At 40.7% G+C, this 23109-nt stretch overlaps 1 protein-coding gene across 4 annotated transcripts in view; it reads left to right on the top strand.

The window, feature by feature from the left end:
• The window catches only part of htr2cl1 (5-hydroxytryptamine (serotonin) receptor 2C, G protein-coupled-like 1), a 146206-nt gene that overhangs the window by 60153 nt on the left and 62944 nt on the right, over positions 1–23109 (top strand). The window lies entirely within an intron of this gene.

Here is a 23109-nt window from a genome sequence, read left to right as displayed (position 1 = left end):
TATGGGCCGGCGTGGCCAAAAAAATGAATAAAAAAAGGCCTGTTTATATCGGCGATTCGGCCCAAAAGTGCGTCGGCCCACCAGGAAAATGCCCGGTATGACAGATGGCCAGTCCAGCCCTGCACACAGTCCAGTTTCATATAGTAACCCTGCTCCTGAGAGCTCAGAGATGTTGTGGGCATGTTTAGTGCTCTACTCAGACAACGAACATGAGCATTCAGTGTTGTGGCACCAACTGCCCCCGAGCACCAAAACTCCCACATGAGTGCACATACACACAGAGAAAACACACAAGCAGATGTACAGTATTACAGTATACTCGCATGCTTCCCCTCTCTTACACACACTCATATTTCCTAGTTACGCCCCTCCAGCGGATGCTTGATTTTCTCACCTTCCGTCTATTTCACCTCCGTCTCTTCTTAATTTAAGGGGATTGCCCCCCCCCCCACACACACACACACACACACACACACACACACACGCGCACACACACACACACACACACACACACACACACGCACACACACACACACACACACACACACACACACACACACACACACACACACACACACACACACACATATACACTATCTTTTTCTCTCTTTTGTTGTTTTTCTCTCACTGGAAGTTGCAGCTTGCAACCAACTTTGATGACTTTACATTCATGAGTTGGTTGTTCTCCTGCTAGTGTACTAGTTAGCAAAGTGGTGTCTGCTGATATTTGATAAGTGAGAGTTCACTGCATTTTCTTACAGCCTACTCACTGACATTTTGGGTGAACTTGTCTGACACTCCCAAATATACACACACACACACAATTTGCCCTTGTTTTGCCCTACACATGTAGCAGGAGATTGTCCCTATCAGACGGGTTCTCACTTACTAGAAATACTCCCTTGGTTTAGGTCCCCTAACCTTAACAAAGTTATAATTTTAACCCAAACCACGTTCTTAAATCCTAACCAACTTGTTTTTGTCTGACCTTCTATCAGAAAAAAATTGGTTCAGAAAATGCTTGCATCAGATCTAGCAGACAAGGAAAGACAATATATTCTGTTGTCTAATTTGGAGGACTTGTTTACTTCGCCTTCTTCGAGTAAATACATTCTCATATAGTGCTGCAGTGTTCCAAGATCCTTGAAGCCACAGACTCATCAGACTGAGGAGGATTTTAAACTCTTGCTAAATAAATTATTACTATTTAATCACGTCCGTATGTTTGTAAAATATGTTGCCGGACCTGTTATCTTACTCTTTAATAGACGCTTTTACCTTTATTGTATATTTTATCCTATACAGTCGTTGATTAGATAGATAGATAGATAGATAGATAGATAGATAGATAGATAGATAGATAAAAACTACTTTAAATCACGTTCTCAAACAGCCCTCTGAAGCAGTAAGTCAATTCTGAAGGTCCAGTGCCTTAAGTTGGTCCTCACACATACACGGATACTTTCACAGACGTATCAAGACGTTCTTGAAAATGATTTTCTTGAGGTGGCGTGTAAGGGTTCAGGGTTTAAAACAGTATTCTGGGAATTATCTCTTTCCAGTCCTCTCCACCTCTCTCTACCTCTTGCTCTCTAGCTCTCACGTGATGTGAGACATGATGTACTGAGTCCATCTGGCTGTGATGACTATGATTCAAAGTACACACACACACACACACACACACATACACATGTTCCCTCTCAGGGAGGAGGAGAGAAAGGTCATGTCTCCCAAGTTAATTAGTCTCTCAGGTCCCTCAGGTCTGGAGGAGCGTTCCGTTCGCTGCTTCATGTCTTCCTCTATCTCTCTCCCCCTCCCTCTTTCTTTCCCTCTACAGTCTGCCACCAGAGCGTGAAGGTCAGATAACCTCTCTCACCATTTCGTCGCATGTGTTTATGTCCCGCTTCCTCAGTTCCCTACCCGTGCATACACACAAACACACACACCTTGGGAAAATTCACTATAGCTTTGATCCTAAAGCCAGAATCAATTTGTTGTGTCGGTGCAGCGGAGCTACTAAGTTTAATTACTTTTTCACTGTAGCTGACGTGGCAAAATGTGTGTTAGGGTGTGTTTGGCTGGAGGGATCAGCCATAATGAAGTGTGAATCTATCTGATAAAAAAAAAAAAAAGCCTGTGAGTCAGTGATCTACCCCAAGGGACAGACACACTACTTGAACACAGATTACCTCTGTATGAGTGTGTTGTTGTAATCTCCTCTCTTCTCTTTAAGCTACTTATTTACTTTCAGATCGTTTTGATATCTTTTCACTCGTGCAGATTTCAGAGGGAAGCGGAACATGAATAAAACGTTTTTAAAGTGATGGTTCGGAGTAATTTCACCCTAGGGTCCTTTGCACCATGACCTCGAGCCAAACAACCCCCCAGAAGCTTTTTTTCACCTGGGTCAAATATTGGGAGAGTTAGCGTTATCAGCTGAATAATTTAGCGCAGGCGCTAATGGATCCAACTGTGTATCTTGTACATTACCCCACTAATAATGCCCGAAATGATACCAAACTTCTACAGTAGTACAAATAGGTTATGCACTCATAGAACGATGGATTGGAAAGTGTGTAAGTACACGAGGAGTTTATTTAAATAACACTTGCCTGTTGGCTTCTGCTCTCTGCTGCTGCTGCTACTGCTACCGGCAGTAAGACGAGTGCTTAGGGACGTCTACAAATTACAACACCGAAAAGAGATACAACAAAAATATTTATTAATTTAACTTATTTTTTAGTGCTGTAGAACAACTAGCAGGAGACAAGTTTTAATTGAGGTACGTTTGGAGACACTACCTTATTTAATCATTAAATGAATAAATATTTTTGTTGTATCTCTTTTCGGTGTTGTAATTTGTAGAAGTCCCTAAGCACTTGTCTTACTGCCGGTAGCAGTAGCAGTAGCAGCAGAGAGCAGAAGCCAGCTAGCCAGACCCTCCTCCGCAGCACTGGGGAGGAAGGTCTGGCAAAGCAAGACTATCTCCGATTTACCTCCACTTAGAACCAGATTACTTACTGTATTTATTTCCAGAAAACTACTATGTACAGGGAATTAATGGACCTGTAAAATGTTCCCCCAACGTGAAGGTCTGAATGCCTTTTCAAAGCTTTCCCCATGCTGCCAGGAATAACATTTTATGGAGTATAGTGAATCCTTTATCTTCATTGGGCCTGTAATTAGTAACAATCTTACATTTAAAAATAACGCCAGAATCAGCTGAACAAAATTCAAATGTTTAATTGTACAAAATAAAAGAAGTCACCCAAGGGTTTTCAGAGTAACATACCAACGAGTGTTGTCAATGGTCACATGATGAACAATCTCCCCTCAAGCTCCATTCAAGGACGTACTCTATTAATGTAATGAATTCCTGTGCTACTCAGAGAGATTACAACATAGGACAAGAAGGACTCCCTAGGGACCACAATCAACGTAAATGACAATTACATTATAATATTGAAAAATAGGTTAATGGAAATTCGGATATATTTGTATGCAGCTTTGTGAGTACATATGTATTGTACAGTGTCTAAATCGATATGAGCATATGTTAAGTATGAAAGATATGTTTCTGTTCTGCTGTCAAGGTTACTGTTCCACAATCATTCCACAGAGAAATGAATAGTCCCATCTCATCATGGAACTGTTTTACCACTAACCCTCGGAGGTCTCTTTTTGGAGGGCCACTTCAGACCGAAAGCAGCTGCAAAATGAGTTTGAAAGGTTAAGAAGGAGACTCGGGACAGATTACTTTTTCCTCTCATATCGCACTCTTTCTCCTCCTGTCTCAGTTTATTGACATGAACACTGTTCCTTTTCTTTCCCTCAATACATCTTTGAAGTGGATAGGGGAAATCTCCAGGGATTCAGCCGAGTGCTTGTGACATCTGAAGATACAGGGAGTGCAGGACTTACTTCGCAGCAGCCGTCTTTATGTTTAGAGTATGTTATGTTGATCCAATTTAAACTGACTTTATGAGGGTGTATTTTTACTTAGCAGCAGATATTTAAAAGCAGAAGCAGAGGAACACGGTATTACAGTAATAGTTATTCACTTGGTATTATCTCAGACTATCAAAGCCTCAGTCCTTGCATTCTTGACCACACTGCACTTTACCTTACTGTTGCCAGGTAATGGAGACCTTTTTTGTTTTTTGTGAGCAAAAACTTTTAAAATTATGATTCAAATATGAATGACATCATATGTTTGCTCTCTGTACAGTACTACAGTTCTTTCTCTCTATATTAGCTTGTTTTGCCTATACGGTGCCAAAGCTTCACGGTCATCAAGAAGCCAATTTTAATCAGTTAGCACATCACTCCTCTTCACTCACTCAGCTTAATTATGGTTTGAAGCACTTGAAATAGTTATTTTCTAGAAATTGCCTACTCCTTTTTAGAGCAGCATGTTATGCAGTGGTGGCCTAGGGGGTTAAGGAAGCGAGCTTGGGTCGGTTCAATCCCCAGACCGGCAGGATCAAATCTGGGTGGGGAAAGTGAAAGAGCAGCGCTTGTCCCTCCCTCATCACCACCACTGAGGTGCCCTTGAGCAAGGCCTTTAACCTCCAACCGCTCCAGTGGAGCTGCTCAGTGGCCAGCAGATCAGACTGTGGTTGTACTGGGCAGCTTCCAGGTATGAATGTGGAACTGTGTGAATGTGACAGGTCGTCGTTGCAAATGAGAAATTGTTCTCAATCGACTTACCTGGATAAATAAAGGTTAAAAAAAAATTAAAAATGCAGAGGTTCTTAATGATGAATGCTAGCTCCTTATAAGATTGCAAATATCTTTTTTTGTTTTGTTTGTGGAGCAGATAGCAGACTTTGCTACAGAATTAGAATTATCTATAAAGGTATAATTTCTCCAGCAGTTGGCATACATTATCGGAGTACCAAGGCCTGTGACATAACTGCGTTTCAACACCTTTTAATGTTATGCAATAGCCTTTTTCCATAAATAGCTCTCTTTTTAGACAATGTGACATAATGAAATAGTCTATTTAGGTATATCTTGTGTCTCTCACTCAGTTTGTTCACACTGCTGTTATGTCATTTATAGTGTTGCTGTATTCACTCTGACAGGTGTAGTTTTTTGCAGAGATGGGTCCTACCTAAAGGTACTTTATTGTCTCATACACATAGCAAAATTCATTCTCTGCATTTAACCCATCCCTCAAGGGAGCAGTGAGCAGCCAATCACAGCGCCCGGGGACCAACTCCAGATCTGAGCCAGTGCCTTGATCAGTGCTAACCATTGGGCCACCATGCTGTGCACCTAATGCCTAACATGGTTAAGGGCCCACTTATGTGATGTATTTCTGGCAGCTGCCACAATTGCCAATTAAAGAAAGCATGTGGAGGTTGATTAGAGGCCACTGCAACATATTTGATTAATGAGGACAATGCACATATGGCTCAGTCGAGCGCAAGTGATTTGTTAGTTTTTTATTTATGGTTACAAATGACAATAAAAAATGTTGTGCTTTCAAGAGCTTATTGAAGCTGTCCGTGGTTCTGACACACTCATTTCAGGTGTATCTATGTGCTAATATACTTACCACGACGAAGAGAAGTGATCTTTTATTTAACTTTAAGGACCTTATTTTTTTACTTTGCTTTTTTCTATCCATTGTGCTAAAACACAAAGTGTGACAGGTGTTTTTCTCTGCTGCAGTATAAAGATCCTGGACAGTTTTCTCTTTCTCTTTGCCAATGCACAATGCCCAATGGAAAGATGGAAAGAAGAGTAAGTGGTGTAATATGCGCTTCGGTGGCCAATCATGTAACCAGCGATCAGACTTGTCAGTGTGTTATGAGGCGCTGTGAGAATCCCGTACAGGAAATAGGAAACATCACTGCCTCTATCGCTGCCACAAGAAAGTGTTAAAACTTAAAACGAGGGTAAAAAAATGAAACACAAGCACTGAACTGCCCGGGAGTTTGTGTAATAGCTGAATGTTTCCTGCAACAACAAAGCACTCTACGCTGTCTCACTCGTCTCTTTTCTTTCTTTCTCTCCTGTAAAATAAGCTGCCTTCAAGTGTGATCGGAAACGTCGAAATCTATAAAACGATCTGACAGAAAACAGTAATTGTGAAATATAAAGTCTACTTATGCTGGACAGGACGTCACACAAAAAAATAAACGTTTCATTGACACTCCCCCCTGCCGCACAGCCCTGCGGCAAATCGCCGGATCACTTCTCTTGGTGTGAATGCCCACTAACAGCCGGGTTACTGGTATAGATACTTGACTTGGCCAGATGCGGGTCTCAGTTTTAGCTGTTTTCATTTGTCTTTTGATATTACGCTCTCCGTGGTGCTGACGTACTCATTGTGGCAGACGTATTTCTCTGCAGCAGTATGCCGCTGTCTGTGGTGCTAACACATTTGTTACGACAGGTTTATCACCTCACTAAAGCACTAATCATATGACATAGCGGTGGACAGTTAATTAGTTAATTAAAGTTTCCTAAAGTTTGAGGTTGGGTCCAGACCGTTTGTATGCATGCAGTGCTGAGTGGGATGAGGAAAAGAAGAGCGTAGCCAATACATTGACGGGCTAATGGTCAGTAATGTATGATATTGTCAGGTTGGCTCTTAAAGACGTTGGTGCGAGTTTGGGATTCAGTTTTAAGCTGTTGCTTCGAGTCAATGATTTATTTCGCTGTGACACTGTCCATGGTGCTGATGTACCCATTTGAAACAAGTGTAATTCTATGCAATGCTATGACATCTTTATTTATGAATGTTGGTATTTAAGGCAAATTACCATTGTTTCAATATCTTACTAAATTTCCAACCTTGTTGTTATACAATTGATGGCTAAGATGGCCTAGCAGTAAATATTTGCCACTATTCTAAGAACAACTATCCATCTTAATCTAATATGGCTGCACTGAAACTGCACTCATTCCCATTCATTTTAGTGAGGAGAACATGACATTAGCTTACTCAAGTGTGACAGGGCTGCACACATAGTTGGAGGATTTTTAAATATTTCTTCTGCTAATGAAGTGGGCAATCAAATACTCATTAGCAGCTCCCATGGCCACAACAATCACTCTGTGCAGGCTTCTGATGGCCAAATATGAAGGTAATCAGCGGATGTGGGCTTTTTGACTTTGGGACACACGGTTTACAACCCGTCACCATGCCCACACTGGGTGCATAAACTCAAATTAGCTTTCCTCACATCCTCAATGTCTGAGCTCTATTTTTAGACAGAGGGCAGACGTGTCATCACATAGTTGAGAACGTTTGTGTGGTTATTCTTGGTACAAAATAGCCCATCATTCATTTTGAAAATGCTCTCTTCTCTTGGCAAATTTCAGGAGTACAAGGTCACAAGTGTGTGCTTATTCAAATATCTGATTATAGAACGAACTAGAAGCACTCTCCATGCTGATTATAAAATCAGTCAACGTGCCCTTGAGCAAAGCACCCAAACTTCCTTATAATGAAATGTACTGTAGCCGCATGAATGATAATCACAGGATGCTGAAGAAAACAGAACATGGTACTATTAAAGACAACCCACAATACTCACACCTTCATCTTAATATATAGTAAACACAAAATAATAGCTGTCTGCATAACATGCACGTGCACATACTGTATACACACAAAGTAATTGCTCGCCTCCAGGCTGTCTATCAAATGCAGTCTGGCTCTATAATGACATGCTAATAAGGCACTAACGACAGAGAAAAAGGCTAACAAGCTTTGCAATTAAAATGACCGAAAATTCCCCTCCTCCTCTTCACTCCTGCCTCTCTTCCTCTCCTCCCCAGGGGGGCCCGGGTGTTTTGTCAGCCTTACTTGGCTTAAGTAGTTTTTATAATGGAGGCAGGCACATCAAGAAAGTGTCAGTTAGGAAGTGTATTGAGTGTGTCTTTTTGTTTAATCTCCAATAATGTTCCTTTTTAAGAGTGGAGGGCGTGGGCTTCCTAACACACACACACACACACACACACACACACACACACACACACACACACATACACACACACACACACACACACACACACACACACGCGTACACTTTTGTACATTCACACACAACGCTGCACACCGTCATCCTACGCTTTCCTCTTTCTTCTCCTTCTCAAAGTCTTTTTTTGTGATAATGCGAAAGGACATGTTCTGAAAAATTAAAATCAAGCAGAGTGGGAGCAATAGAGGACAAGAGGAGAGATAGAAGAATTGGTGCCGTGATGAAGGAGTTTAGCATCTCCCCAACATTTGCATAAATTATTGAAATCGTCTCCACTGCTGACTGTAGAATCTATCGAAACAGCGATCTTCCCGCTCAACAGCCTGCATTAAATATGAACGTGAAGCCCTCGGGATGTGTCTCAGTCTCAGTGACTTTTTTTCGTCACTGGCTTTGAAGATGCCAAGGCCAGTCGACAATGATGGCAGCGCAAGCATGAAGAGACCTTTGTGCTGCCTGCTGTGTGTTTGTGTGTGCTGCTCTGCTTTTTGGAAAGCTGCATTGTCTGTATAAGGCAACAGCTCCTTCCTCCACCTTCTCACTGTGTGTTTGCGTCTTTCAAAGGGAGACACAATGCCTTGTAGAGTCATTGTAGCTCCCTCCGAGCACCGGCCGGCGCATTCTTCACTGGCAGCTGTGTTCCCTTTATCGTCTCATCTTTGAAAGACTAAAACTAAAATCGTACAAGGTTTTTTGTTTATTGAGCTTTGGCTTTAAATCACTCAGCCGATGAAAAGAGGCCGAGCTGTCAGGAGGAGATTTAACGCCATACAAAACTCGCAGCTCTTAATCTGCGTCACTGACAAAGTTGTAAGTAAAGCAGAAGGCATATTAAGAATCACATTTATGAGCGCTCTACTCTTTTAAGGTTTCCACAACTAAATCCTCAAAATTGTATTTGTACAAAGTTCCTGAATCAAATCCAAGGTTAAGAAAAACTCTAGCGGAGATTAGTTAATTAGATAAGCTAAATATTTCCTCGATTATATGGGGTTGCCAATTTTGTAGCAACCTTCTAAAAGAAGTCTGTGTTTCTGCAACTTTTCATAGTCCTGATGTACACAAACTTTCTAGTTTTTTCACAATAATTTATATCCTTCACTTTGAATTGGAACAGAAATATTTGTCTTACAGTACTGTGACTGTATACTGTTATTTTTTTTATTTTACCTTTATTTTACCAGGAATATTCCCATTGAGATTCAGAATCTCTTTAACAAGGGGACATATATATATATATATATATATATATATATATTTCCAACATAAATCAAACAAAAGACAGACTTAAATCAAACCGCAGATTACATTACTTTACAATCAATGATCAGAGTTCTATAACAGGACATGTGCATTCATTGGTCAGAAAGTCCTCAATCCTGTTTTTAAAATCTTCCATGCTAGTAAAAGGATCTAGTTCAAGGTGACTTTGTAGCTCACACCAAGATGACGGAGCAAAAACTTTAAAAGCACGCTCAACAAACACAGTACGGCTTCCGAGGAATGACATTTGTCTGTGTGACCGAAGGCTGCAGCTACTAGCTCATAGTTTTAGGCGTTAGCAGAGAACATAAATAAGGAGGCAGTTTGTGCAACACGGCCTTATAAAGAAAAATATACCAGTGATCCAATCTATGGTTCTATAAAGAAGACAAACCAACTTCCTCATACAAACTGCGATGACGTGTACGGAAACTCGAATCAGAGATAGGGATCTACAGCATGGGGCTGAAAACTCACCAGCAGATGCAGTGGTTTACCTGTTAAACTACTACTGGGAATGTGACCCAGTGACAAAATAACGCCAACATTTTCCTATTTACATGTTGTAATTTGTATAGTTACAGCATGTACAAATAACAAGGTCATATGAGACACAGCCATCTTCTAACCGTATACATACTGGGAACTATATTCTCAGAAAGACGAAACACTCCTACCTGGGCGGAGTGATTTGCTCGCAGCCCCTGAGAAGCCCCGTGGTGAGGAGCAGAGAGTAACGACGGTGCTTTTCAGGTGTTGGCGCCTAGCCGACAGAGCTACGACACACAGAGATGAAAGGAAAGACTTATCTAAAGTCTCTAGGAATATTCGCCACGTGTTCCTTTAATTAATTCATTTCAGGGGTGGGTGGGTGAATGGGGCTGGGGGGGAGGTTGTGCTACATGAACTTGTATGAAAAGTGCTTTATAAATAAAATCTGATTGATAGATTGATAGTGCAAACGAAAGAACAGTAATATGGGAAATGCAGTTTAAAATTCGAGGAACGATGGCGGAACACTTTTCTTTTTAAATACATTTTTCTTGTACTTTTTTTTCTTTTCAGCCACAGCTCTTTTTTTAAGGAGCAGCATTAGACAGCAGTGTCACGAAGTTATTTATCTTTGCTTTCCTCTGCTCCTCCGTCTCCGCCTCCCCTCCTCCTCTCATCATCAGCGTCTCCTCCCTGACGTGACTCGTGATAGGACCCAACACAATAAAACTTCACACGTCAGTGGGGCCATCCAGTGCAACCTACACAGGCGTGCAGTATGTGTGTGTGTATAAGAGTATTAAGGAGGTGGATTGAAGGTGAAGGCTTCAGTGTTGTTATGCGCATCACTACATGACCAAGATGCAATTCTCTTTTAATGTCACCTGATGCCCTTTAGATAAAAGGAGAGAGAGCGGAAGAGAGAGTTTGGGGTTCGAGCTAAACTTTATTAAGCAACGAGGTTAACAGTCGGATTCTGACATGCATGTGAAGTTATGTCAAGCAAAGGGTAAGAGAGGAGAAGTGGAAAGAGAAATGAGATTGAGAATTGGTTTTCAGCTCACTTATAATCAATGTCGTAACAGATACTTTAAGGCGGGATGTAATTTCTGCATGCAGCACACTTTCTTATCTGTGTTTCCTGAATATTAGTACCGGGCAAACTGCGGCGTTACTTCTTCTGCTTTACTAACTCTGTCAGAAAAGAAATGACACAAACGAGAAAAACTAGTTTTGCTGTATGCACATAAAGACAAAGTCAGTAACAAAATGAAATTTTCATGTCATTTATCAATGAATATAGACATTTATATACATTCACAAGTAAAATTTAACAGTTTCTATAACAACCAAACAGAAAACTGTCATCTTGGACTGACCATGAGTGAAGGACTAGCAAGGACACATTTCTTACCCCCCAAATTCTTAACCTGCTCTCACTAAACTTTAAATTAGGGATCTTCAACAGGGGGTCCAGGACTTTCAAAAATTAAAAAGTCCTAACATGAATCCAACATATTAGCAAATATAATCCCCACTGATGATAGGCTTTCTGGCCTATAGGTAAGGTAGTCACTAAGGCCATCCACAGATACAGTTCATCCTAAGGTTTCACTGTGCCACATGTATGTATAACATTAAAAGTTGATTTATAAAATCATGCCAACAATTATTAGGCTATTTTAATAGCTTAGTATTCTATGCAAAAACGGAATGTAAAAAGGCTTTAGGCTGCCCAACACGCTATGGTAGGCCCAGTTTAATATGCAACTTAATTTTATACAATATATGTAGTAGGGGGTCCCTGCTCCATCTCTTTTAAGTAATAGGGGGTCCTTTGCTTAAAAAACTTAAAAAACTTTGAGACCCCTGCTTTAAATTATTCTATTATAGAGTAAATTCCTCTTGGATTTGACGGTAACAACCTTGACTTATCCATTATCAATCTGTTTTAGAAAGCTAAAAGCTTCCCGTAGCAGTAAAGAAAGCATTTGGAACAACGGCACCAACAAAGGACAATGCAGGTCCTTCGAGTGAACAACGCCTCCAGGCATTGTTCATTGTTTTACACAAAACACATTTGAAGTTTGAATGAGTTCCAGCGATTCTCCATTTGAAGTTTATTGTGATGGAAAGGCTTGTGTTTGGCCAAGTTTGTTGGTGCTGTTTTAAGGTGGATTCTTCCTTTGCTACATTAGGACAACTGTATAAGAGAAATAATAGGCAAGACAAATTCCCATATTGTGGTTTAATATATTGTGTGGTGAATGTGTTAAATCCTTCGAGCTTATGCTTTTAGCCATGAAGTCCCCTTGATAATTATTCAAATGAAATTACATTAAAATAGAGATGAAAGTGGATGAGTGACACATTTACAGCCACTTTACAGATAACTCCTTTAACCCTACATTTCTCATTTAAATGTAACAATTTTGACTTTCTCTCAGCTCAATCTCACGTTGCTGGAGATTTTACACTGATTCTTATTTAGTCTGAACAATAGGCTTGTGCCGATTGGCGATGGGATCGTATATCGACGATTGAAGGGATGATGTTTTTTTTTCCTACGCCAATATTAAGGCGATTTAAAGTAACTTACTATCAGAACTAAAATGTTATAAAATAATCTCTAGAATCTGCATCCTACTGTGCATTTAGAAATGTTTCTGTTAAAAGCGGCATGTCTGCCCTCTGAGCCCTGTTAATCAGCACGAGTGAATTTTAAATCCTTAACGAAAGACTATCTTGCGATGGGATCACACTTCCTACCCCCCATACTTCTGACGCCCTTGCTCGCACCACACCCTTCTTGGAGCTCGGCATTCATTTTGATCTCAACTGCACACCTGTAAAGTTCCTTAACTGTATTTTGCACGGTTTTGACGCTATCACGCTGAGAAAATCTGGCCGCAGACATATCAACACCTGGCAAAGTACTCAAACCCTCCTCTGTGGTAGTGGTAGTCTGGCTACAGTAGGTGTGTCCAGCACCACATTTTGACACAATACCAGTGTCTCGGCTGGTAAAAATGTTCACTCTCTTATATAAATCACCTTAATAACCTGGCGATCAGATCACCTACTGTATCGGTAACTGTAAGTAACCACGATTGGACGATATGAAAATAGGACTGGTTGTCAAACCTACTGAACAGTAGGGTAAATCTCTCTGTACTTAAAGCTGCCTACACACGATTAATGGTAAAACCGCTCTGCCCTGGCCGTTACATTGTTTGCCTATGGGGAGAGCGTTGCACACCGTTAGGAATTTCCACCAGCGCTGCGCTCAAAGTGGAAATTATTTCAAATTTGAACTCGTTGGTGCTGACCTTAAATGATGAGGACTTACACGTGCGCTGCGCTTTGCCTCTCTGCTCTGTGCCCCTACCTCACGGTTTTACCACAGCTCATGTGTAGCAGCTTAAACCAAACCTGAGAAATGTAAATGTTGCTGGCGAGAGATAGATGAGGGCAGATGAAGGGCAGAAAATGCACCTGCTGTATGACAGGAGGAAGAGCATCATCATTGCTAATGGATGGCTCTGTAATGAACGTTTTTATTACTTAGTCGTCATGGTGTGACTCGTGTGTGTGATATGAACATTATGCTGGTCATTACCCCGTCCATCTCTTCTCTATTTACTCGTTCTGTTCCCCATGGAGGGGTCACCTCAAGCTTTTGTGTGTGAAAAAGGGAGAGTGTGTGTGACCGTTTGGTATAACTCATGTCTGACTCTGACACATTCTTGGCTGCAGAGGCTTTGTGGATATTGGTTGATGGTCCCACGGTAGAGTGGTTATTGTGTGTGCGTGCGTGTGTGTGTGTGTGTGTGTGTGAGAGAGAGAGAGAGAGAGGCAGCAATTTGTACTGTCCTTGTTTGCCAACCATACATCGCTTGCATTCTATAATAGCATTTGCAAGAATTTATCTCTGCAAGCTCTCTCACAAATGAGCCGTTGTGTGTGTGTGTGTGTGTGTGTGTGTGTGTGTGTGTGTGTGTGTGTGTGTGTGTGTGTGTGTGTGTGTGTTTGTGAATCACTGATGCATATTCTGTTTGATGTGGTCAGCTCTCTTATGATTTCATAGATAATTCTCTTTTTGCTGGGAAGTTTATTCAGTTATGAACATGATTTGCACAAAACAAGGCCTCTGGTCAAATATGTTTCCTTTGTTTTCAGTTATTCAAAGTAGCACACATAATATTTTAGGGGGGAAAGACACAACTAAAAAAAATGCATGCATTAGTGGCTTTTTGCTCGCAGGTTTCGCTATAGAGCTCTCCCTACAGCTTCGGAATAGATATTTGGCAGCTCCTATGTTTACTTGTGTCTGACTCCTTGCTTGGTCAGTCTGCCATTTCCTCTTTCTCTGTTCCTCCAACAATGCTTTCCTAGCTTTCTGCTTCTTTTTAGCCGGCTCTGTCATGACGATAGTGTGAAAAACTCCATCGTTACCTTGTTAGCCGGTTCCTGAATGGGCGTATGTGTGCAGTGCCGTGAAGCAATTTGTTACATCGCGATACCTGATATCATGCGATACTTCTTGACACTGAGGCCGAAAGCTGCAAGGGTGGTTTTTCCGCTCACAGGCGCTAGGGGGAAGCGAGACGACCACCATTCAACCCGAAAAAAGTCATATAACCATTCCAGTGACTCTGAAGCTGTTTTGTTAAGGTAAATTAAGCTAAAAAACCTGCATAGTTCCCCTTTAAGGATAGAAAAGAAAAATAGACTTTGAATATTATATTGCATTTAGTTTTTTCATTGCTGCACTCTAGAGTTTTTTTTTCCTTTAATGAATAAAATTGTAAATAGAATCATGATACATCGCTAACGTGTTCAGAAAAGAAATGGAAATGTGAACATTTGCAATTCTGTGACAGTTGAGCGAACCTTATCTGCTAATAGAGATGATGTAATATGATTGAAATCAGCTCCACTAACATGGCAAATAGCTAGCAAAAAATAAGGCCAGCTGAGCTTATTAACAGGTGGAGGGCTATGGGTGGTGGTCAGTTAAATGGCTGTGGTCCCAATCACTTACATACATTTCCATTTATCCCAATAAACTATAAATAAACAACTGTACTTTCCAAAGTCAGGAATAAACTTGGAAACTCAACATAAAATATGTGGAGTATACTCAAATACAATCCACTAACATGGCAAATAGCTAGCAAAAAATAAGGCCAGCTGAGCTTATTAACAGGTGGAGGGCTATGGGTGGTGGTCAGTTAAATGGCTTAAATGACATTTCCATTTATCCCAATAAACTATAAATAACTATCAGAGAATAGAAACAATATGTGTGTGAGATTTCTCAAAGAAACTGATCATCATAACTACTATTGATTAAATGAGCCTGATTTCAGTATTGAAACATTGATATTATCATTTCAGCCATAATTGTGCAGCCTTAACTCTTATTACAGTTGTGCATGTGTGTGTGCTGGTGTATCTCACTCCACGTGAAATATGCACAGCCAACTGTTTAACCTGCAGCATACACACAACTGTAGGCTTTTGATAAATTGATGTATTCACATTATTTAATCACTATCTCTCTATAGCTCTACTTATTCTTCCCCCTACTTATCATATTTGATGTCTGTGGTAGCATTCATAAATATATTTATGCAGGTAAGTTTCTCCCAGTCTCTGTCTTTATTTACCACTTTAACCTTCATTTTGAGCATTTTACCAGTGACCAATCTCTACAAAGGCTTATGACAAGAATTTTAATTTTAAGGACTTTTTATCTAAAATGTTGATCTTTGCCTTTTGCCTGCCTCATGATCTCCTCTTTGGTTCTTGTCCTGCATATTAGTAATAGATAGTTAAAATCTGCTGCGTTTTTTTGGACTCAGTCGACCTTCCCTGCTACCGTCATCCCTCTACAACCCTCAAGACTTCTGAATAAAAGCCGTGGAGTAAGAGGGAATTCTTTATATATTCATATTGACTTTTTCAGACTTTCTCAACTGCCTGTAACTGCTGTCAAATACAGACTGCTGCAAACGCACACAAAGTACTTGCACAAATACACACAAGAGGAAATGCATACACATAATTATGTTTCAACAGTAAACACACAGATTTATTCGGGTTGGAGTGACAGTGCTCTGACTGATTGAAGGGCCTTCACCAAAACCCTGCTGCGTATTTCATTTCACGGTGCATTACCCCCCACCTCTGTGTGTGTTTGTGATTGTCGCGTGTCTCTGTTTATCCGAATGCAAACCTTAATCCTTATGTTTTCCTGTTTACAGAGTGTCTATCTTCTTTCTGCGATGAAGGTAAATTAAGAGACAAACAGACACATCAACAGATCGGCCTCAGATGTGGATTCGCTGTTAGTATTCGACTTGTCCCGCATCACGGTTTGTTGGCTGGATCGCGTCTTGTTGTGTGCTTTGTGCCAATAAAGGCCAATTAAATTGAATCTGCCAAGACGCAGATAGACAGTGATAAGACAGAGCGAGGCTGACAAACAAAGCAATCATTAGGAGACAGACAATGAAATACATGAAAACAACAATGTACTAGAACACAAAGGAAGTAAAAAAAAAAAAAAAAAAAAGAAAAAAAGAAGCCAATAAGAAGTTGCTATCGAACTAACCTTTGGTGGCAAAGCAGCAGTGGTGGCAGTTTATATGATACAATGAGTGGCAACACTGTAAAAATCAAACATGAAAGAACAGCTGAGTGATTGAAAATATGTGACATTTCAGTCTAAAGAAATCACTGATGGCAAATAAATTAAGTAGATACTTTGAATAAATGGGCAGCTTGTAAATGCCAATCTGTAGTTGCGGATATATTTGCTAATAAAGAAAAGTAAATGCCCATCGTTTGTGTAGTTACAGTCCTGACTTGTCTTTGAAGGTTTATTCTTGACATTGAAATAGCAATTTAAAAAAGAAAAACTCTTATCACAAGGTCCACTTACTTGTTTTTTCCCCCCAGAGCTTTCAGGCACATCTCATGGCCTTCATCAGCATTGTGAGTTTTCTCAGTTGTCATAAAGGGAGTTTAGTTGTTATCACGTTACCATCTCCATGACAACTGAACAAACTGTCAATTTGCTGATGAAGGCCATGAGATGTGGCTGAAAGGTCCAGAATATTAATGCACTCTAAGAAATAATAATAATAATAATAATAATAATAATAATAATAATAATAGTATGTATTAATACATTTTATTTAAAAGCGCCTTTCAAGTCACCCAAGGACATATTACAAAAAAGTCAATACATAATAAAATATAGCAGTGGAAAGAAAAGATAAACATAGCGTTTAAAAAGAGAAGCCCAAAAACAAGTAGACCGTGTGATAAGAATTCTTTGTCAAAAAAATCCAGATTTTTTTATTTTTTTATTATTCTTTTAAGGTCTTTGTTAACTTGTTTCTTATTCAGTGGGCTTTTATTCTGAAATACCCCCTCAAGAAGACAATAAAGATACATTATTATGTCTCATAAGAGGGATAAACATTATAGTCTCTAAAGGAGTATTATAATAATAATAATAATAATGAACATTGTTTATATGAAAAATAACATTTTATCAAAATGGAACAACACTCACTATAGTACAACAATAAAGTAAAACAGGGGCCAGTCAAGTTCTTCCACACAAAACTAGGAAAAAACATTAATATTTCCCTAGGAGCTAAAAGGCCTACGAAACATGAAAGACCTGGATCAAAAGCAAAACAAATTGACTGCATGTCTCCAGAAACTTCTGGCCAAAGATATAGCTGTAGGGTGAGCACTTTTGATGTAGATTTTTCAGAATCTGACACGCAACGTGATCAAAAACCCTTCGAAAGCCAATGTCATCTCGCTGCTCCTTCATCTTTTTCAAGCTTGGTTTGAATAAGGTTGTTTACCTTGCTTCTTTTTTCTGTCTGAGTAATCTTCTTTCATTTCTTCCTCCCGTCTGCTTTCTACTCTGACTTTCCATCACTGCTGATTACAGCTTTCGACCTGATTTCCACCCACCTGTGTGTGTGTGTGTGTGTGTGTGCATGTGTGTGTGTGTGTGTGCGTGTGTGTGTGTGTGTGTGTGTGCATGTGTGTGTGCGTGCGCCAGTCTGCTGTTTTAATTATCGTTGTTTGTATCTGTGTCCTTATCTTCGCCCTTAGCCAAACATCTTAAAATGTTTCAGCATGAGGACCCTTCAGTGCCGTCGGCCATCTTTTTGCCGTCTGATTAGTGGGAGTTGAAGCTGCAGAGGGATTTTAGGTTGAGCACAATCAAGGGCAATCTGATGGCTCTGGAGGGGTCTTAAGTCAAAGACCTGCACACACCAATTAGTGAGAGGGATGACGGGAGGAGTGATGGATACACAGAGGAAAACAAGGGCTGGCAGGGAAAGGGGTTGATGAATTGAGGGGAGGTGGGCAGCAAAGAGGATGAAATTAGGAGAAGGCGGGAAGGAGGAAATTGTGAAGGAAGGATGGACAGCTGATGGAGAGACTGAGAGATGTCATGATGGTTTAAAGCTGGGAGGAAGGACGTAACAGGAAGGACAGAACTGAGGATGAACGGATGTTAAAAAAGCTTCAAGCAGAGGAATGAAAAGCACGCTACATAGGTCTGGTAACCTTATTTCCTTCTAACTCCACACCCCCCAGATTTTATTTTACTAGTAGTCTTCAGCCCTGGTGCCGACTCAAGTGACTTCACCAGACTTTGTGCAGCTGCCTCTGGAGCCACAATTGACTTCATACGACAGTATAACAGACAGTAAACATACTTTAATGTGTAAAGTTGTGTAAGAGTTCCATTTTAAAAGATCACAAAAGTCATTACAATTCATCCTGAGGGAGACATGAATATGTGTGCCATATTCCATGGCAATCTGCCCAATAGCTGTTGAGACATTTCACATTAAACCACAATGTCACCAATCATGGTGCTATAGGAAAAGTCAGGGGATGACCAAAGTCAGTAAGGTTCATTGTCTGAGAACCTTGAATGTCTGTACGAAATGTTACGCCAACCCAGATGGTTAGATATTTCACTGGAAGAGTGAAAAGTTGGACCTGTTGGTGGCACTAAAGGAATAGTCAGAGGATCACCAAAGTCATTAGAATGCATCATCAGGGAACCATGGATATTAGATGTCATGGTAATCATTCAAAAAGTGATATTTCACTAAAAGCCAACAATGTCAACCTGCTAGTCACGCCAGAGTAAAAATCAGGGATCATCGAAGTCATTAGGATTCATCCTCTGGGGATCAAACTGTTGGACTGAACAACTGACCGTCAAACACACCGAAATTGCCATCCCTAGAGTCATGCTGCGAGCCATGGGGGGGGACGAGGGACGAAAGAAGGTGTCAGATGAAATGTAGCACACAGGCAGGTAAGAAAAGGTGGGAATAAAGACAAAGGGCAAAAAGAAGGAACTGAAAGAAGTGAAAAAAATATACCGTAGATGGGTGAAAAGGCCAATTAGATACAGACCTGAAAATGATAGTAAAAAAGATAATTCCAAAAGCTTTATGATTGAACTGTAAAACCTGACACAATAATAAGTAATGATGGCAGGAGCATACTGAATCGGCCTAGAAGCTCACTGCAGGCAAGAAGGACGAGGTTAAAGGGTTAGATTTCAGTGGAGAAGAGGAAAAGAGTTGAGATAAAGAGGGGGAAAAGAGCGGGGAAAGGAATAAGCGATGGGTTTAGAGTTATGGCTGAATGAAGGTTAAGTGTCTGTGTATGTGCAGCTATCACCTTTTCCTTCACCTTTTAACGTCAACATCCATCAGCAGAGACCTGACCTTCACACCAATGTGTTGGGATATGGAGTGCCTATGCCTATGTGTGTGTACGTGGGTGTTGATGCCAACGTAAATCAATCACACCCTCCTCCAGTACAGGAAGTCCTTTTGAAAAATAGTCCATCCTTCCTTCACTTGAAGTTAAAAGCCTCAGTAATGTATGTGATTCACTGTAAAACGGCGTGAAACTTTGTACACTTAATTACATTGCAGCCATTACGGGTCCATTTTGTTTTTATCAATGAAAATAATTGCCATGATTTGTCAGATAGATGTAGCGCTGGAAAGAAACGACACCAGTGGACGTAATCCCAAAGAGATCAGTAGTAAATGGTATTTCTAGGAGACAGGGATACACCATAGTAATAACTAGCGTCCGTCCTACCATCCAGAATTAACGTAAGCAGCATTTAACTCATCTTCTCTCTGGATCGGCACAGCCAGGCCACCATGTAAACTCTCAGAAAATAAAGCACATCATTGTACCTTTTAGGGGTGCAACGGCATGTCACTGGGGCTGTACCCTCTAAAGTGCAGCTGTTGTACCATTGATATTGGCTCAGGAAAATATGTGTACCATTTTGGCCCTCAAAAAGGTACACATAGTTACCTTGAGATCCAATAATTATCCCTTGGGGGGAGATTTTACCCTGGTGGACATAAATGGACTCCTACTGTACCCCTATCTCCCTCAGTTTTCCTCAGCAAAGACTTTGTTTTATTCATGTTTCTAAATACCCAAACTGGAAAATTCACGAAGCTGTAAATTAATTAGACTACTAATGCACGGTCAGTAGTGAATTTTCAGATTCTTCATTTATTGGAATTTCATAAATGATAACAATTCATTGAGGTTAGATTACCGATTCTTTGTGCAATTATGTGCAATTGACTTAACTACATTTTACTGTAGAGCCCCTTTTACACATACTCTGCAAACCTGAAATAATCTAGTTATTACCTGGCAGAGCTGTATGTGAGAACACATTTGTCTGAATTAGTTGGCTCGGACATCAAACGGCCTTCACCCTGCCAGCTCCCGAGTCCATGTAATCTCTGATTAAAGGAGAATTCCAATTTATCATGGACGGCAGCTAGCAGTTAACGGCAGCTATCAGTTGACAGGGCGAGCTAGCTACCAGCAGAATCGAGACAGGGTAGGTGAATTAAAACAATGTCTGAGTTGAAAACGCATCTTGTTGTCACGTAAGGGCCCTGTTCATGTTGCATTTTAATTGCATTTTGTGTCTGTTAAGAGGCACAAAGGCACCCTAAAACCTGCCCCGACAACTGCTGTTTTAGCTCAGTGGAAGCTTGTACATGTAGCTGCAGCTACTCCGTGTTGCCTGCACCGATTCGGGTCAGGTTTTTTTCAAACGAAAGTACACGCATATTTATAGCGATCAAGATTAACGTAAAAAATTGCCGGAATTCTCCTTTAAAGGTGCTCTAAGCGATGGAAGGTGATGTCACTTCTTGTTGACGTTCGAAGTATTGTCAAACAAAACGGAGGCTGGCTCGCCCCTCCCTCCTCCTCATCAGAGGTGTCAAAAGTATTCACATTCATTACTCAAGTAGAAGTATAGATACTAGGGTTTGAAAAGACTTCTGTAGAAGTTGAAGTATCAACTCAAGCTTTTTACTCAAGTAAAAGTGTAAAAATACTGGTTTCAAAACTACTTAAAGTATAAAAGTAAAAGTAATGTAAAGGGAAAAAAATGCCATTAAGGACAAAAGCTTAGCCTGCCCCACAGAAAAACATTTTTCTAAAGGCCATAATTACTATAATAATGTTATATTACAATCATACCTGCAAACTCAGAAGGGCTGAAAAAGGTGACACATCTCTTCTGTGTTTTTCAGACAATGGCAGCTACAGTCTGGTGTTAGAATCCTCTCCAGTGAAATACAGACACACTTTTACACCATTTAGCTGTCAGCATTTTAACCGTGTTTTAACTCCAGCTGCTAGCTAACGGTAGGCTAACGTTACCTGCTGCCAGCTGTAGTGTTAACTAGCGTCCCGTGCGGCGATATTTCAGTTCCCTCTAACGTCCGTTTGGCGCGATTTATCTGGATAGGTTTTTTTTTTTGTATGTGTGTGTTTTTGAACGATGACAAGCCGGAATGAAAACAAGCCAAAATGAAATAGAAGTAACGAGGCTATTTTTAAAATGTAAGGAGTAGAAAGTACAGATAATTGTGTGAAAATGTAAGGAGTAGAAGTAAAGTAGAAGTATGCTGTAAAATAATTACTCCAGTAAAGTATAGATACCCAAAATTTCTACTTAAGTAAGGTAATGAAGTATTTGTACTTAGTTACTTGACACCTCTGCTCCTCATCCCGTCCCCTACCTTCCACGCACTAACCCTCCATCCCCCAAATCCTTCTTGTCGGTTATTGGCTGGAACTCTGTTTGTTATGGTTCGTGGTGCAGGTTGACGCAGTTTGTTTTTGTTGGCATTTGTGGAGCCTGGGCTGTCTACAGAGACCGCGTTTTTTTACAGTGTGTTCAGGGGACAGGCAGCTAGCGGATAGTGAGGAGATGTCTGCTGTATGTGACAAAAAATGTTATAGCCTAAAAAACGCGTGGCATCGCTTAGAGCACTTTTAACCCCAAAGTGTGAGAATTCACAGCCAGTGAGAGGATGTGTCGATGACCTTCCTATCGGCTCGCGCAAAATTGGAAGAAAACAAACATCCGAGGGTGAAGAAGAAGGGTGATTTACGCAAAGACAAGCATTTCTAACTGGAGAGACAATGCAATTCGGGAATTTATGTCAGTAAGGGCTGATGCCGGTGTAATCTGTGCCGTGTCCTGCCTCTATGCACGCTCTACCGTGGCGCCACCCTTCGCCTAAAACAGAGTATTTCCAGTAAGTGAGAACACATCTGACGCTACATATGTGACAGGGAAACTCCGGACTATGTCGGAACCTGATTCGCTGGAGTTCATATGTGAAAACAGCTTTGTTTACAAGGAACCATTTTCAAGACATGTTGTCAAGGCTTCTAGCAGTGTGAAAACCATAGTATGGTCTTAAAACAGCCTATTTGAGAATGAACATACCCAATGAAGTGGTCAGATTAAAACAAAGGACAACAGGAATGCATGTTGTGCTTCTGTCCATATGTTTTATACATGCACACTCTGCACAAAGACAGCCGTCAGTGCGTGGTTCAAAACTCTGACCTTTCATGACTGAATTTAAGACTTAATACTTTAGAACAGCCACGTATTTTAGAGAAGTTTAGACTTTTACCACCCTGACACCTCTTGTGCTCTCACAACATCTTCTTTTTAAAGTACATACAAGGCAGGTGGAGGGCAAAGGATAAAAGTGAGGGCGGTTGAAGAGAAAGAGGGAAGTAGGGGGGGCTGGAGATATAAATATCTAGAGCAAGAGGGAGAGAGCAAGATGTGTCACTCCCCCTCAAGTGTCTGCTTTTCAGTTCTTCTCCTCCACTTAAAATTTACTTGGAGGCATGGGGAGAGATGGATGGATGGAGAGAGGGAGAAAGCAAGAGAGATGGAGAAGTGTGTCGCTGCCCACTCAAG

The sequence above is a fragment of the Perca fluviatilis genome, chromosome 14 (genome assembly GCF_010015445.1).
Source record: "Perca fluviatilis chromosome 14, GENO_Pfluv_1.0, whole genome shotgun sequence".
NCBI lineage: Eukaryota > Metazoa > Chordata > Actinopteri > Perciformes > Percidae > Perca > Perca fluviatilis.
The sequence above is the reverse complement of the archived record's forward strand: the minus strand, read 5'-3'. Positions and strand labels throughout refer to the sequence as shown.